Below are 15,340 nucleotides of genomic sequence, written 5' to 3'. Positions count from 1 at the left end.
TTGTCTTGTCCTGTCATTTTTCGGCAGCTCGTGACTGAAGTATCAGCGCTACGTGCTTAATCACGAGCTGATCTCCCACACCTGTCGCTCGTTCCCTCTACCCTTTATATGTCAAGCTGTGTCTACCCCTTGTTGTCAGTTGATCACTTCATGTCGCGTGGATGTTTCATGTCTGCATTGTGTTTTTGCTCTGTGTCTCACCTGTTTTAATCTTGTGTTCAGGAACCTTAGTCGAGGAGTTTTCTAGACTCATGTCATATGCTCTTGCTGGGTTCATACTCGTCTCCTGCTTTCTCAGTGGTCTCTCCAGCCACTGTCTGCTGTGTGTGCACAGTTAGTACAAGAGCCACCAAACAGTTTCCTCAAACTGTCAATTGTTTATTTTGACTGTTTCTTTTGTGTGTCAGGGTTCATCCTGAATAAACTTTTTGTTCACCGCAACTTGAGTCCTCCTTTCATCTACCTCACGACTGAATCAACTGAACACGATGGACTCAGCGGACGAACTAGAATTACGACGAGCTATTGCTCAACAGGGCATTCTGTTGGGACGGCAGCAGGAGGAGTTGTCAGCATCTCATCATGCCATGATGGAGAAGGCATGCCAGCTAGACGAGGTTACCCAGCGCCTCGAACTGCTTCAGCCCCATCCTCCCGTGGTTCCCACTACACCAGGTCTACCTGACACTGAGGTGGCAACCCCCCGCCGATCTGAACCCTGCCTTAACCCACCTGCTCCATATTCCGGTGAGCCCAACTCATGTCACCCATTTCTATCTCAGTGCTCATTGACTTTTTCACTACAGCCTTCCTGCTTCTTGACGGAGAAGTCGAAGGTAGCTTTCGTCATCATGCACCTGGTTGGGCTTGCAAGAGAGTGGGGAACAGCTATGTGGGACAATGAGCACAATTGCTCTCCGGTCCTGAGAGGGAGGCCATGGAGAGTTACATCAGCGATTCTATATTAGCCGGTATAATATGTCCTTCTTCCTCTCCGGCCGAGGCGGGGTTCTTCTTCGTGGGGAAGAAAGGTGGATCATTGCGTCCCTGTATAGATTATCGGGGGCTGAATGACATCACGGTAAAGAATAGCCACCCTTTGCCGTTGATGTCTTCAGCATTCGAACTCTTGCAAGGAGCAACTATCTTTACGAAGTTAGACTTACGTAATGCTTATTACGTAATGCACTCGTCAATGGCGTGCTCAGAGACATGGTCGACCAGTTTGTATTTGTTTACCTCGACGACATCCTGATCTTCTCCCAGAACGAGCACAACCATGTTCAGCACATCAGGCGAGTGTTACAGTGGCTATTCGAGAATCGTTTATTCGCTAAGGTGAAGAAGTGCGAGTTTCACGCACGGTCGGTTCCGTTCTTGGCTTTCGTTTGAAGGCATCCAGATGGATCCCGGGAAGGTAAAGGCAGTTGCTGATTGGCCCACCCCAGAGAATTGTAAGGCGGTCCAGCGATTTCTGGGGTTCGCCAATTTTTACCGACGATTGATTCGGAACTTTAGCCAGGTCGCCCTACCACTGACGAATCTCACTTCCACACAAATTAGTTTCTGTTGGTCAACACAGGCTCAGAAGGCATTTGAAAAACTAAAGAGCCGCTTTGTTTCGGCCCTGATTCTCGCTAACCCTGACCCATCTCGTCAATTCATTGTCAGGAGTGGGAGCGATTTTGTCTCAGAGGTCACCTTCGGACGACAGAGTACACCCATGCACATTCTTTTCTCATTGTCTTACTCCTTCGGAACGGAATTATGACATCGGGAATAGAGAGTTACTGGCTGTTATGTTGGCATTGGAGGAGTGGCGTCACTGGTTAGAGGGCCCGGGGGTTCCATTCTTAGTTTGGACAGACCACAAGAACTTAGAATATATTCGGTCCGCGAAGAGGCTAAATTCTCGGCAGGCTCGCTGGGGATTATTCTTCAGCCGGTTTAGGTTTAACATCTCCTATTGACCCGGTAGTAAGAACGGTAAGCCCAATGCGCTCTCACAGATTTTTGAGGCTGAGGCTAGTCCCACTTCCCCGGTGACCATCATGCCCCACAGCCAGGTGGTCACGGCGGTTACTTGGGGAGTGGAATCCAGGGTCCGTGAGGCATTACACGATGTCACGTTTCCCGCGGGGTGCCCAGTGGGTCTGATGTTCGTGCCGGAGTCGGTCTGAACTGCCGTTCTTCAGTGGGGTCACTCATCCAGTCTAGTTTGCCACTTGGGAGCAGCTTGCAGGGCTACTCTGACCGCTGTCAATCCCTTCGAGACCCTGGTCACACATAGCCATGGACTTTGTCACGGGCCTACCCCCGTCTAGTGGCAATACCGTGGTTTTTACCATGGATTGACAGGTTCTCAAAGGCGGTTCATTTTATTCCCCTCCCTAAATTACCTTCAGCGAGGGAGACAGCGGTCATTGTCTTAGATCACGTTTTTCACATTCATGGCCTCTCGTTAGACGTGGTTTCTGACAGGGATCCCCAGTTTTTGTCAAGGTTTTGGACAGAATTCTGTCGACAGCTGGGGGAGACGGCGAGCCTATCCTCTGGTTATCACCCGGGGGTGGGGTCGGTTCTGTGCCCCCTGGCATCCCTTATGAGGGACACAAGACAAACAAGGCAAACATACACGACAACACAAGACAAACACCAACATGACAACAAGACAACAAGACAAAAACATCAAAACACAGAGACAAGGAGGGGAGGGAGGGGAGCCAAGTCAGAGTCAGCAAAATAAAACAACAGTATCAAATGTCCTTAAAAGGAACCAGGGAGGGATGGGAGGGTTGAGCCAGGGAGGCTCAGGCAGGTCTGGGGTCCCAGCTGAGGAGCTGGAGGGACAGACCAAGGCGGGACCGGCGGGACAGGAGTCCTAGCAGAGTGCCATGGAAATGCAGGGGCCTTGGCAGGCACCGGCAGGGCAGATGGCTTGGCAGGGCAAGGCGCTTGGGTGGCTTGGCAGGGCAAGGCGCTTGGGTGGCGCCGGAAGGGCAAGGCGTTTGGGTGGCACAAGAAGGGCCGGCAGGGCAAGGCACTTGGGTGGCACAAGAAGGGCCTCCAGGGTGGACTCACGGGCTGGAGCGGGCTCTGGAGCGGACTCACGGGATGGAGCGGGCTCTGGAGCGGACTCACGGGCTGGAGCGGGCTCTGGAGCGGACTCACGGGCTGGAGCGGGCTCTGGAGCGGACTCACGGGCTGCAGCGGCCTCTGGGGCGGCCTCTGGGCCTACAGCGGGCTCTGGGGTGGCCTCCTGGCCTACAGCGGGCTCTGGGAAGGCCTCCGGGCCTTGAGGGATGGAGGAAGGCTTCTTCCTCCTCTTCCTCCGTTTGCTAGGGCGAGGTGGTGGCACTAAGCTTTCCGCCTCTGTGTGCGTTGCAGCATCTCCAGCCGCCTCTTGGGGTGCTGCAACGTCTTTGGCCGCCTCTACTGGCACTGCAACGACTTCGGCCGTCTCATTGAAGGCTGCAGATAAAAATGAGGCGGGGCCGTTCTTCCTCCTCCGTCTCCGCGAACGGGTCATCGGAGGGCTGGGGCCTCCACTGACTGCAGGTGGAAGTGGGAAACAGTCAGTGGAGTGGGACTCTGCTTGAGGTCGGGGTTCAGGCTCCCCACGATCAAAGATGTGATACACACAGTCCCAGAAACCAATATTCCCCAGCTTCTCCATCTCCCACTGGCTGAGAGGCTGATCGAGGCAGATGTTGAAAACCTCCTTGATATCAGCCTCACTGTAATCCAAATGATCTACCTCAATAAGCAGATCACGGGCAAAGTCTCTCACATCAGCCCCCTGCTGACGAAAATAGCGAGAGTTGACATGCTGGATCAACAGCTGGCGGGTGGAAAGTCTTGTGGTGGGAGATGAAAAAAGGAAGATGCCCATTCTCTGCTTGTGGCTGGTTCATTCTGTCAGGTTTTGGTGATGGAAGGATGAAGTGAGGACTCAATAATGCAGGATGAACGGGGTTTTATTAAATAATAAAAATAAAACGAAACACAACAAAAACTACCCCATGGGGGAAAACAGACTTGACATAAACTGGACTTGACTCGGCTTGGCTTGGCTTAAGGAAAACATGTGGGAATATACGACAACGAGCCAACACAGGACTGCAAACACAAGGAGAATAAATAGGAGAGCAAACAAGGCAGGTAACGAGGGAGGACAGGTGGGGCAAATCAACCAATAATGAGGTAACAAGATGGGCGGGGTCAAGACAATAGACATGAGAGCACATGGCACAAAAACACATGACAAGCCATGTGCTCACACCAAACAAAACAAAAACACAAGCACATGGCCAATGAAGACAAATCACAAGCCATGTGCTTACACAAGACGAGACATGAACACGCAACTATGAAAACTCATAAGCCACGTGTTCACACAAAACGAGACAACATGAGAGCACGCAGCCCGTGAAACACAGACTGCGTGCTACACAACACAACACAAAAACACAACATAAAAGCACGCGGCAGGTGGAAACACACCGCGTGCTACACAAAACATACAAAACCTTACAATACAAGAGCGCCTGGCCGATAAGAACCGACCAGGCGCTAAACAAAACATGAGACAAGAACGCACGGCAAGTGAAAGAACACTCGATCGCACGCTCACAATAAAGACAGGACTGGGAGCATGAGTGTCCGAATCCCGACACGAAACCGAAACCAAACTAGACACGAGTGCCGGGATCCGAACGCCACGCTCCCAACATGAAACAGGGCACGCAAACAAGAGAGCGCACGGCTCGAGAACACTCGAGACCGTACGCTCACACAAAAACAGGACAAGAACGGGACTGTCAGAGCTCTCCCACATGGAAAAAACCTATATAAACATATATGTTTCAATATAGGTTTTGATATAGGTTTTTAATATATGTGACATATATAAAATTGGCCGTTTTCCTATATTATATGCATATATATGTACACATATATATGTGCATACATATACCTATATAGGTACATATATGCACATATATATGCACCTATGTGTTCACCTATAATAGTAAAATTAAAATCCATAGCTGCTAGGCAACATAAATAAAAGTCCAAAATGTAGAAATGTACATTATTTATTTACTTAAGATCAATCAATTAGTACAAAACAAAAAATATCGTACAAGAACAAAAATAAGACAAAAAACCTGCTAGGCAAAAAATATAGAAACTAACATTTTTGTAAGTCCTTCATGATTTCAAAAACAATATAGAAACTGGAACTAAAACCATAAGAAAGGGAGCAAGAGAGAATATTGACTCCGAAATTCTACTTACAGATTGAGTTGTACACTCAATTTACAGTGACAGGAAGTCCGTCTGCATCCTTCAATTTCAAAACAACACACTTCAAAAAGGTCAGTGTCTTTTTCAGTCCTTTAGGATACTGGATTGGATTCGATTCCAAATGCAAAATATACACATAGGAGGAGGTCCAGTGCCATCAAGATGTCCTCACTCTACTCTGTGATTAACTGGCCATCCAACGTGAACAAAATGTGGTCATACTGCATGAGATGATCCTCCCGCAGGCTTTAGGCACTATCTTAGGTGTTGGGATGACAGGAGGGCTGGTCTGAGCATGGCCCTGGAGAAGAGGGGATAATACAATTAACCATCTTCACATATTTATTTGAAAGGCAAACCTTATAAGCTAAATTAATTTCAACTACTGTCATATACAACTGCTCAAATACTTTTGGCCATTAACTGAAAATGAATGTAATTTTCTCTTCACATTGAGAGAATAGTTTGTGTATTATCATTTGTATAGCAAAATGTGCAATAAGTGTCGTGCTTTGATTAGATTGTGCTTCACACACTGTAGTCAACTGTTCATGGCTCACCTCAATGTCAAACAGCAACCCCAGGTCCACCTTGAACAGTGCAGGCAAGAGGAGAATAACTGCTTCCAACTGTAGGCCTTTAAACAAAATAACATCATTAGGTTAACATAACATGGGGGATTCTTTTACCCAATACTTTTTTGTTTTGTTTTTTAAACATTCATTACTGTGTGTAAAGCCCAAAGTATACTTCGTATTTTATGCGTATGCTTTTTCTGAACTCAAAACAAATTAAGATCTTTTTGATGAAGTCTGAGAGGTTTCTGTCCCTCCAATGATGAGGGTGAGTAATTAATAACAGAATTTTCATTTTTGGGTAAACTAATCCTTTAAAGGTGATTACCCTTGCACAAATCAAAGCAATTCTCAAACAACACAACTGGATATTCATACAACTACACATTTGTACGAGACATACACTAGAGCTGCAGGATTCTGGATGAAATGAGAATCATGATTTTTTGGTTGCAAATAGAGATCGCAATTCTCCCACGATTCTAAATAGACAACTAAAAATAACATTTAATTTACTAGTTCTAGCAAAATATTAATTGCTGGACTCTAATTGCTGGAAAATGTTTAATTTGAATGAATTATTTTTAAAAAATGGTTTTGAATATATTAATAGCTCATTAATAAATACTTGTTTCACTACTAGATGAATCAGGGTTTAACCTTAACGAATCTATTGAATGAATGATTCAATGACAACGTCACTGGTTGCCACCTAGTGGCTTAACAAGGTAATTTATATACAACAGTTATTTGAAGCACCAAGTTAGTTTCGATTTGCTCTATTTTGATCGCTATCTAATGTCCAGTGATTATATCCTAACTGTAAACTTTTATCTTATTACTTCTGTGATAATTTTGATATTTGTAAAAGAAATCAAATAACCAAATCCTTGAATAAATACAGTGTGGTTCAAAACTGCTGTCTCTGGATCAGTGGCAGCATGAACACCGAATGTTCCTGTAGGATTTTTGTCGAAGGTTTAATAGACGCAGGCGAATTGTTGTCATTAATAAAGTAGGATGGGTGTTTGAATCGAGATTGCGATCTTTTTACGATAAATTGTGCAGCTCTAACATACACATACAAAGTAAATCAAAGGGGTTTCGGACAAGCCAGGTTGATGATGTATATCATACCTAGAAGCAGGGCACAAGCTGATGTAACTGAAGTAAGTTGATTCAAAACTTTAACTCCCTCAATGTCAGCAGATGGTTCATGAAGTTCTCCCCCTCCTTCCAAATAATGAACATCGCCATGGTGAGCTGCTCCTCGATCATCTGTCGTGTTATCCTAAAATAGTGAACATAAAAAAAACAAATTTGGTCACCTTTTGCTAGCATAACTACAAAATACACAAATTTAGACTTATTTTTCTGAAAATAAACCAAAATAGAATATTCTTACGTTCAACTCAGAAAGTACTTCTTGATGAGGTCTTCAGGACTTTCTCTCAGGAAAAAGATAAGGGCCTTGAGGACACACTTCTCAGGTGAATGTTTTCAGTCTGTGATAAAGCAATTGTGATTATTTTTCTTATTTAAAAAAAAAAAAAAAAGCACAATAATCTGTAATAGGGAATCAATTTTTTGCAGATATGCAATAGCAAAGGACAAGAAAATATAAAAATAATTCGTATTAATGACTGGCCAAATTTGCAATTAATATATTTATGGACAATACCAGCAACACTTGTGGCGTTGAGGGATCCAAAAAAAAAAAAAAAAAAAAAATCAATTCTTTATTTTTCCAATGCGTTTCGGCACACAGGCCTTCGTCAGTGCTAAAATACTACAGATTAAGAATTAAGAAATGCATCTGAATCAGTCATTGGTTTCATTTAAAATTATGAATTTATAATACATAATTATAAGTCTGAAAATAAAACATGCATCAATTAATAAATTAGCTTTATACCCCAATATATTTAATCATTCTTGATTAAAGGGATATTTCACCGAAAAATGAAAGCTAGCTGTTAATTTACTTACCATCAGGCCATTCAAGTTGACTTTTTTTTTATTTCTTCAGTAGAACAGTAAATATTTTAGCTGGAACTGTGATCTTCTGTGATTAATGTAATGTCAATGGTTACTGTCACTGTGAGAATAAAAAAGAGATGGCATAAGAGGGAGTTGATGAATGTTTTGGAATGGATAATTCTTAGTCTAAAGTTTGTTAATGAGGATAACATTCAAGTCAATAGACAGCATTAGATGGATTTTATTCAAACATGTCCAACATTGGTAATTCATATTATCTATTAACAATTATAGCCGTTTTTATAGAAATTACTTACCATGTAAAGTTATTGCAAAGTGTCCTTAGTCGTCAAACATTGAAGAGATTCAGATCCTATGGGGGGAATCAGTGTTTATAAATGAAAAAAACTTGTTTGCTGCAGACAGTGCAAGTAATTAATTAGTTATGTAAATACGCAACCCATTTCATTCTACTAAAAAAAAAAACAGGATAAAAAAACACCTCGCGCTTGTCAAATGAAGTAAGCCTTAAGTATGTCTTTACTCACAGACTTTCTTCGTCATTTTGGTCGAACAAATAGATCAATAAATTAGAGCTAACGTGAAAGAGACAAATAAAAGAACTGACAAACATTAATTTAAAAACCTAAACTCAATAATTGTAATGCGAGGATCCCCTCAGCCTCGACTCGAGCGACTCTCCCGCTCCCCACGCACTTCCTGCCCGCAGCATTTCAAATAGTACACGCTACATACACGGTAGAGACGTTTCTTTTAAAAATTATTTAGAGACATACTAAATCATGGTCAAAACTGAATACATTTCTTTAGAATAAAACGAGTAAATTCAACATCTTGTATAGAATAGAAAAGTTGAAATCGTAACTAACCGAATTTTTGAATTTGCGCGGCCTGCAGTAACGTTATACTGCAGGCCGCGCAAATTCAAAAATTCGGTTAGATACAATTTCGTTAGTATTCATGTTCACAAACAACGCTTAACTCATAAACAGCTAAAACACATGTTCAACCTTTGCATTATCGAGTATATTAATTAAAACATTTCCAATCTACCTTAATTCATCCGAGTCCAGGGGAAATTAATGGCGGCCGAGCAGAAAACTCGAGAAAGGCTCGTGAGTCATGACATCAGAAAAAAAACCTCTGTCACAGGGTCCTTAAAGAGAAATTATCCTTTGGCTCAAAGTGAGACATTTGAGTAGTTGAGTGTACAATATTGAGAGCAATTCGCAGAAAGAAGAAGTAATTAGACTCAAATAGTTATAGCAATCCAACTTACACCCATATTCACTTTTACAGAGGGCTTGGGGACAAAAAGGTTGAGAACCAGGTTATGTTTAGAAAATACACTGTAATTTAATGTTGTTTTTAATCCTTTCCCCACCTAAACTAAGAGAATAAGAGAGTTAGAGAACCTTTAAAGAACTATACAGAGGCTTAACAGGTTCTTTTTATGGCAGTGGTGCTATATAGCACCTTAACCACAGCAAGGAACCGCTGAAGAACCATACAGGGGCTTTACAGGTTCTTTATAAGGTAGTGGTGCTATATAGCACCTTAACCACCCCAAAGAACCGCTGAAGAACCAATCTTTTTTAGAGTGTAGTTAAATTCCATAACATGCCAATTACATGTGATACCAATTTCACTTGTTCGCACATACATAAGTTCTTGCATAATTTTTTTCGTTAATTCTTAGTTTTTGCCTTGATAATAGAAAATATGAGCTAGGCATCATGTATGACAGTCAAAAATGAGATATAAGCTACAAAATGACCAGATCCTGCCATTAGCTATATAGAAGACATATCTTGTATGTATAGGGCTTATATGTGGATATGAAGAAGCAATACAGGAGACCTATATTTCCTGTATATGCACATATATGCACCTCAATTTTGCCTATATGTGGCATATATACGCATATATGCAGTATATATATGGCATATATACGCATATATGCAGTATATATATGCATATATGCAGCATATATATTATCATATATGTGCATATATGCAGCATATATGTGCATATACACTGCATATAGGTTTCATATATGCGCATATATCCACATATAGATTATTTCCATGTGGGACAAAACCAAGAAATAAACTAGACAGAAGTGACAGAACCCTGACAGTTACACTTTATATTGGCAGATACTATTTGCACCTCAGTATTTTTGTACTTTAACAGGATGAAATAATATCATAGTGTGTAAATGATTATATTTATTAAAATTATTAAATGGATGCTGCCTTATTGAGAGACTAAAAACCATCCCACACTTTCCCCTAACCCTACCTAATAAACACTTTTAATATTATTAAACACTCATTCACAGTTTATTTCCACTTTTAGAACATTATTTTCATTATTATTATTATTATTATTTTAATAAATGCTAGCTTGTCAAAATGCAGATGCAGATGCATTACTCGATCTACATGCATTACATCGAACTGAAGACGATGAATTTTGTGTCTTTTTTAAAACTTGAGTGGCTCAACCAGACATTGGTGGGTGGATCGTTGTGTGTTTCTGGTTATTTTATTAATAAAGAACATGAAATTGAGGATGATTTAATGATATTAGACAATATAGAAGGTGTACATCTGTCAGATACTTGCTATATACAACACATTTTTTCATTGAGACAGATTTTTTGTTGTTGAAAGTCTTTATGTCCAAATATGGACAGCATGTCTAAGCATGTCTTTTTTTTGGCCATACAATAAAATCTTATTCAACCTTTCATTATCTGAATGCACACAGAGCCACACAATTGATGATTTGGATTGACTCACCTCCTTTATCAAAACTGATCTCCTGCTTGATGTCTCTGTCATGAATGCTGCAGGTGACTATTTCACCGTCAAACCATTTCTTTGTATCAACGAAGATGTAGTGGGTTCTTATAAACTGTGTAGTGCCTTCAGGAAATTTTATATTTCCTCTAACACTGGTTACAGTTTCATTCTTCACTTTGCACGACACTGAAGCTTCTATCACTGTCGTTAGATCATCTCCAGAAACAACAGCTTCCAAGAGAACTGTATTATTGACAAATAATTCTCTCTCAATTGATGGCTTCAGCATTAGTGTGAGTTTATCTGCAAAGGAATAAGAAAGTAAATATGACTTCATGTGTCAATTTGTATTTACAGAAGTGAGAGTGGGAGAAAGAGCAAACCAACATTAGATGACTATCCTTTAAAGTTCTTCCTCACACTAATCAGCTCTCCCTGGTGTATGGCCTCACAAGTATAGTCAGTGTTTGTATTCCACGTCTCACTGCTGACTTTACAAAGACTGTATGCTGTGTAAAGACCTTCAGCATTCAGTTCATACTCCAGTTTTGATTGTCTCAACTCAACTAAACTCAATTTTGGTTTATATACAATGAAATGATTTTGAAGACATTTGAAATTTTGCAACAACAACTGTTATTGTCTGTCCTTGCCAACTGTTTGGCAAGTTATACAGCTTTGATTTAATTTCTCTTAAAAATTTATAACACTGATTTTAAATGAATTGTCTCCAGTTTTTACTGTTGGGCACTGGATGAAATCAGTCAGGGCATTTCCACTCTTATCCATCCTTTTGAAATCAAGAAAACTGGCAGGCGCAGCCATCAGAAACCAACAGACAAGATTATTTTTCACCAAACCCTATTGTGAACCACAGAACACTTGAAAATTATGATACGTGTTCTGTGATGCTTTCTCATCTTTTTTTAACCCTTAAATGCATGAATGTTTCGCTAATCATTCTTACATATTTGTGTCTTTATCGACCCGGATCTATATCTAACACTGATGGATCTCCACCTGTCACGATGATATAAAACTCCTCTGATATTAGAGTAACAATTACAGAAGAATAAAATAAAGCATATTTTGTTAGCTTTTGGAGCTTGAAAAGGTTTATTTTGAGCAGATGTTTTATGCCATCATCACTGTCCTCACCAGAGCTCATTTCCCAGCACATTCAGCAAATGATAGTTTTGAGAATATGTTTGAGATCACGAATATGAGCCCATTCTCAGTCTTAAACATTCTCAAAACTATCATTTTCAACATCTTCAAAATCAATATTTTGATCGCTGACAGCTTTACCAGATCCAGTCATATTTACTAGTGACAGTCATATTTTACTGAATTCAGTACTTGCTCTGCAGTAAATCACTGAGCTATTTCAAGTTTTGCTGATGATACTTCTTATTCTTTTGTTTTCTGTCTGAATCAAACGTCACTTCATCATTGTGTATCAGACATGCCACCTTGTGGAACTGCACTAATTCCATTATCAAAGATTCAATTAGTATTCAGTTGTGCAGAAATAAACATGCGTACACTGATACACACCTCGGGTCGATAGTGACCCTATATAATTTTTACAAAAAATAAATGGGAAAACAGGCACTCTTTTATGATGTTATGGGTTTTTTTTCTTTTATGATGTTATGTTTTTCTTGTTATATTGTTTATAATGAATTGATTGAGGAATACTAAGAAGGCTGATGTCTAACTTTAAAAAAAAAAGAATTAGCGTCCCGGGTCGATAAAGGCCCGAGGTATGCATTTAAGGTTTTAAAGCTTCATGCTGGTCTCAGCATGTTCACTGCCAAAAATGATCTTCTTGTGGACCGAAAAAGGAAAAAAAAAGGCATTATGCATTAGAACAACACCAGGCTAAAACCCTTTAATGTCGCACAAACTAACCAAATAAAATATTAAAAAAGTACAAGTTAAGAAAAATAGTGTTAGATCCTGTACAGCTTCCCTTTGGAATATTATAAGTGTTTTAAATGAAATTCAGTTTTAACATGAAACTGTTATCTGAGGTTAGTAGTTTGACAGTAGTTTGAAGCATTGCCTGGGCTGTCTTAAGGCCAGTGTAACCTGTCATGCAATTCACTTTTTCACCATCAGCACATGAAGTTTTCACAACTAGTTCTGTGTTTTCATATGTAATATCCTCTCAAAGACATGCTGAGAAGCCCAAACAAACATTACTCAAAGATTACTGTCTAATGTATATCACATGCTGAAGTACAAACTCAACTCTCTCTAAAGCTACATGAGGTCAGTTAAAATGTTACAGGAAGTTCATATAATACTGTATGAGTAACTTTTACATTCAAGTCAATAAAATGCAAATGAAAAGGACACTGAAAATAAAGAACAACATCAACACTTGCCTTGACCTCGCACAAAACTGGAGAAAAACAACCAAAAGAGGAAGTCGAGGACTTTTAGTGGACCTGCCATTTTGAGCTCACTTCACAAGTAACTTTTTTGGTCTTTGCCTCTGAAACTCTTCCCCGCATGGGGATCAAAAAGTTGATCAAGTTAATAATTTACAAAAGTCAAATAGACATATTTTACACCAGTCTTCTCTGTCACAGACAATATTTCCTGTAAATAAAAACAACAACAAAAATCCTATCTGAAGCAGCCATTCATATCTGTCATTTGGAAAAGAAAAGAAAAGAAAAGAACAGAAAAGAAAAGAAAAGAAAAGAAAAGAAAAGAAAAGTTCTCTTAGTGAAGTCAAACTTCTTGAATCACATTTATGTAAAATATGAAAGTTCAAGTTCTGAAATTAAGGCCATGTTCACCGCTGACCTCTGAGGCCTAAACCTGTTAGATGTGTTTCATGTATTTCATTGATTCAAGAAGAATGGTATTTGACAGATAAATCTGACCCACAGAGCACTGTAAAGAAAAAATGAATACAATTATTAAATAACTGATATGAAAAATGTTTCATAATGGCCTGGTTTCACAGACAGGGCTTAGACTAAATCAGAATTAGGCCTTGGTTCAATTAGGACATTTAAGTAGCTTTTATAAACTTAGCCAAGGGAAAAACAAAAACAAAAACAAACAAACAAACAAACAAACAAACATTACTGGTGTTCATCTTGAGACAAAACAATGACACTGACATATTTTAAGATATATCAATGCAAGTTGCTTTCTGTTAAAAAAGCTCAAACATGCATTTTAGTCTAGGACTACATTAAGCCTGGTCTGTGATATCAGGGGAACAACATATAAAGCATTGCAATGGTACAGCCATTGCAAAATATATTTGTAACTGCCACTGGCAAAGCATATCGTTTAGGAAAAACTGAGAGGTAGAAAAACGTTTGACACAAAGTATTTGAATGTGTTTAAACAGCACAAAACTAAAGTTACTGTTGATGATCCTCCTTATCTCAAACTGAATAAAAAAATAAATAAAATGTCATTTATAGGATCTTGGACTTTTGATAAACACTGAAAATATTCAACTCAAAGATCTTTCACTTTATTTGCAAATGGTTGTTTGTTCTAACTGAGTTTGAATCAAAGGTTGTTTTGTAGTAAATGATAAACTTATTTTCCTAAATTTGTAGGAAATATTGTTTCCTACATCACAGTAATGATGGATACACAACATAAACAGAGAGTTTAGAGATGATCGCCACATGAATTATGACCCAATATATGAACTAATTACTGCTGTTTACTGAGTCAGTCATCACTAGGCCTACACAAGTATTTAAGTCTTGAAGTTCATATGCAACAGCCAGCATGCATAGTACATTATAGCTTATCATCCCAGCAAACAGTTACATTGTGAAGAAGTAAGCCATTTTTTGAATGTGCAAGTCCTCCGATTCAGTAGCACCTACTATTGTCAATAACAAAGTGCAGTAAAAGCCTAAATGAACAAACCATTTGCACTACAATCCAGTGTGTAAGATTATGATAATGAAATTAAAATGATATGATAATCAAAGGTTTGCAATATAAAGCAGCATAACAGACTGTCTTTGCACAGGAAAAATTACTGGAAGTAAATTACACTAAAAGGTGGATAAGGAGAAAGAAACTAAATTGTAAATTTACAATCAATTCTCCTTACTTCATGATTCATGACTATAATTCACCTGCAGGGATCTTTATATATAACTGCATTCAAAAGCATCTGTCATGAACCTCTGTGATCATCACTGTAATGATGGTAAATGTGTCAAATGGAGCACTAATTAAATTCTGATCAAATCACCTCGAGTTCTGGTTAAACTCATGATGCACTTTCAGTTCATCTCTATCCACTTCTACCTGCACGACATTCACCCAGTACTATAAAATACAACAAACATACAATATCTAAAATAAGTAAATATAATGAAAATAAATAAATAAAATTAGAGAGCAAATTGCTCAGTAACTTTATATGTAAAGAAACTGCAGTTTGAGGTATTTTCTATTATAATATCTGGAGCTGCAGTTCTACAGTCTCACCGCCAGAGGACAGAAACAACACTATATTTAAACTTTCAACTTACAAATCACAGTTAGAAACACTTGGTTTTACTTACAATTAACACATATGTGGGGTTTAAAAATGTATACAATCAATGTGTATGCTGTTTTTTTGGTGTAACTGAAGTAATAATT

This window comes from Megalobrama amblycephala, linkage group LG1 (genome assembly GCF_018812025.1).
Source record: "Megalobrama amblycephala isolate DHTTF-2021 linkage group LG1, ASM1881202v1, whole genome shotgun sequence".
NCBI lineage: Eukaryota > Metazoa > Chordata > Actinopteri > Cypriniformes > Xenocyprididae > Megalobrama > Megalobrama amblycephala.
Note: the sequence above shows the minus strand (reverse complement) of the source record.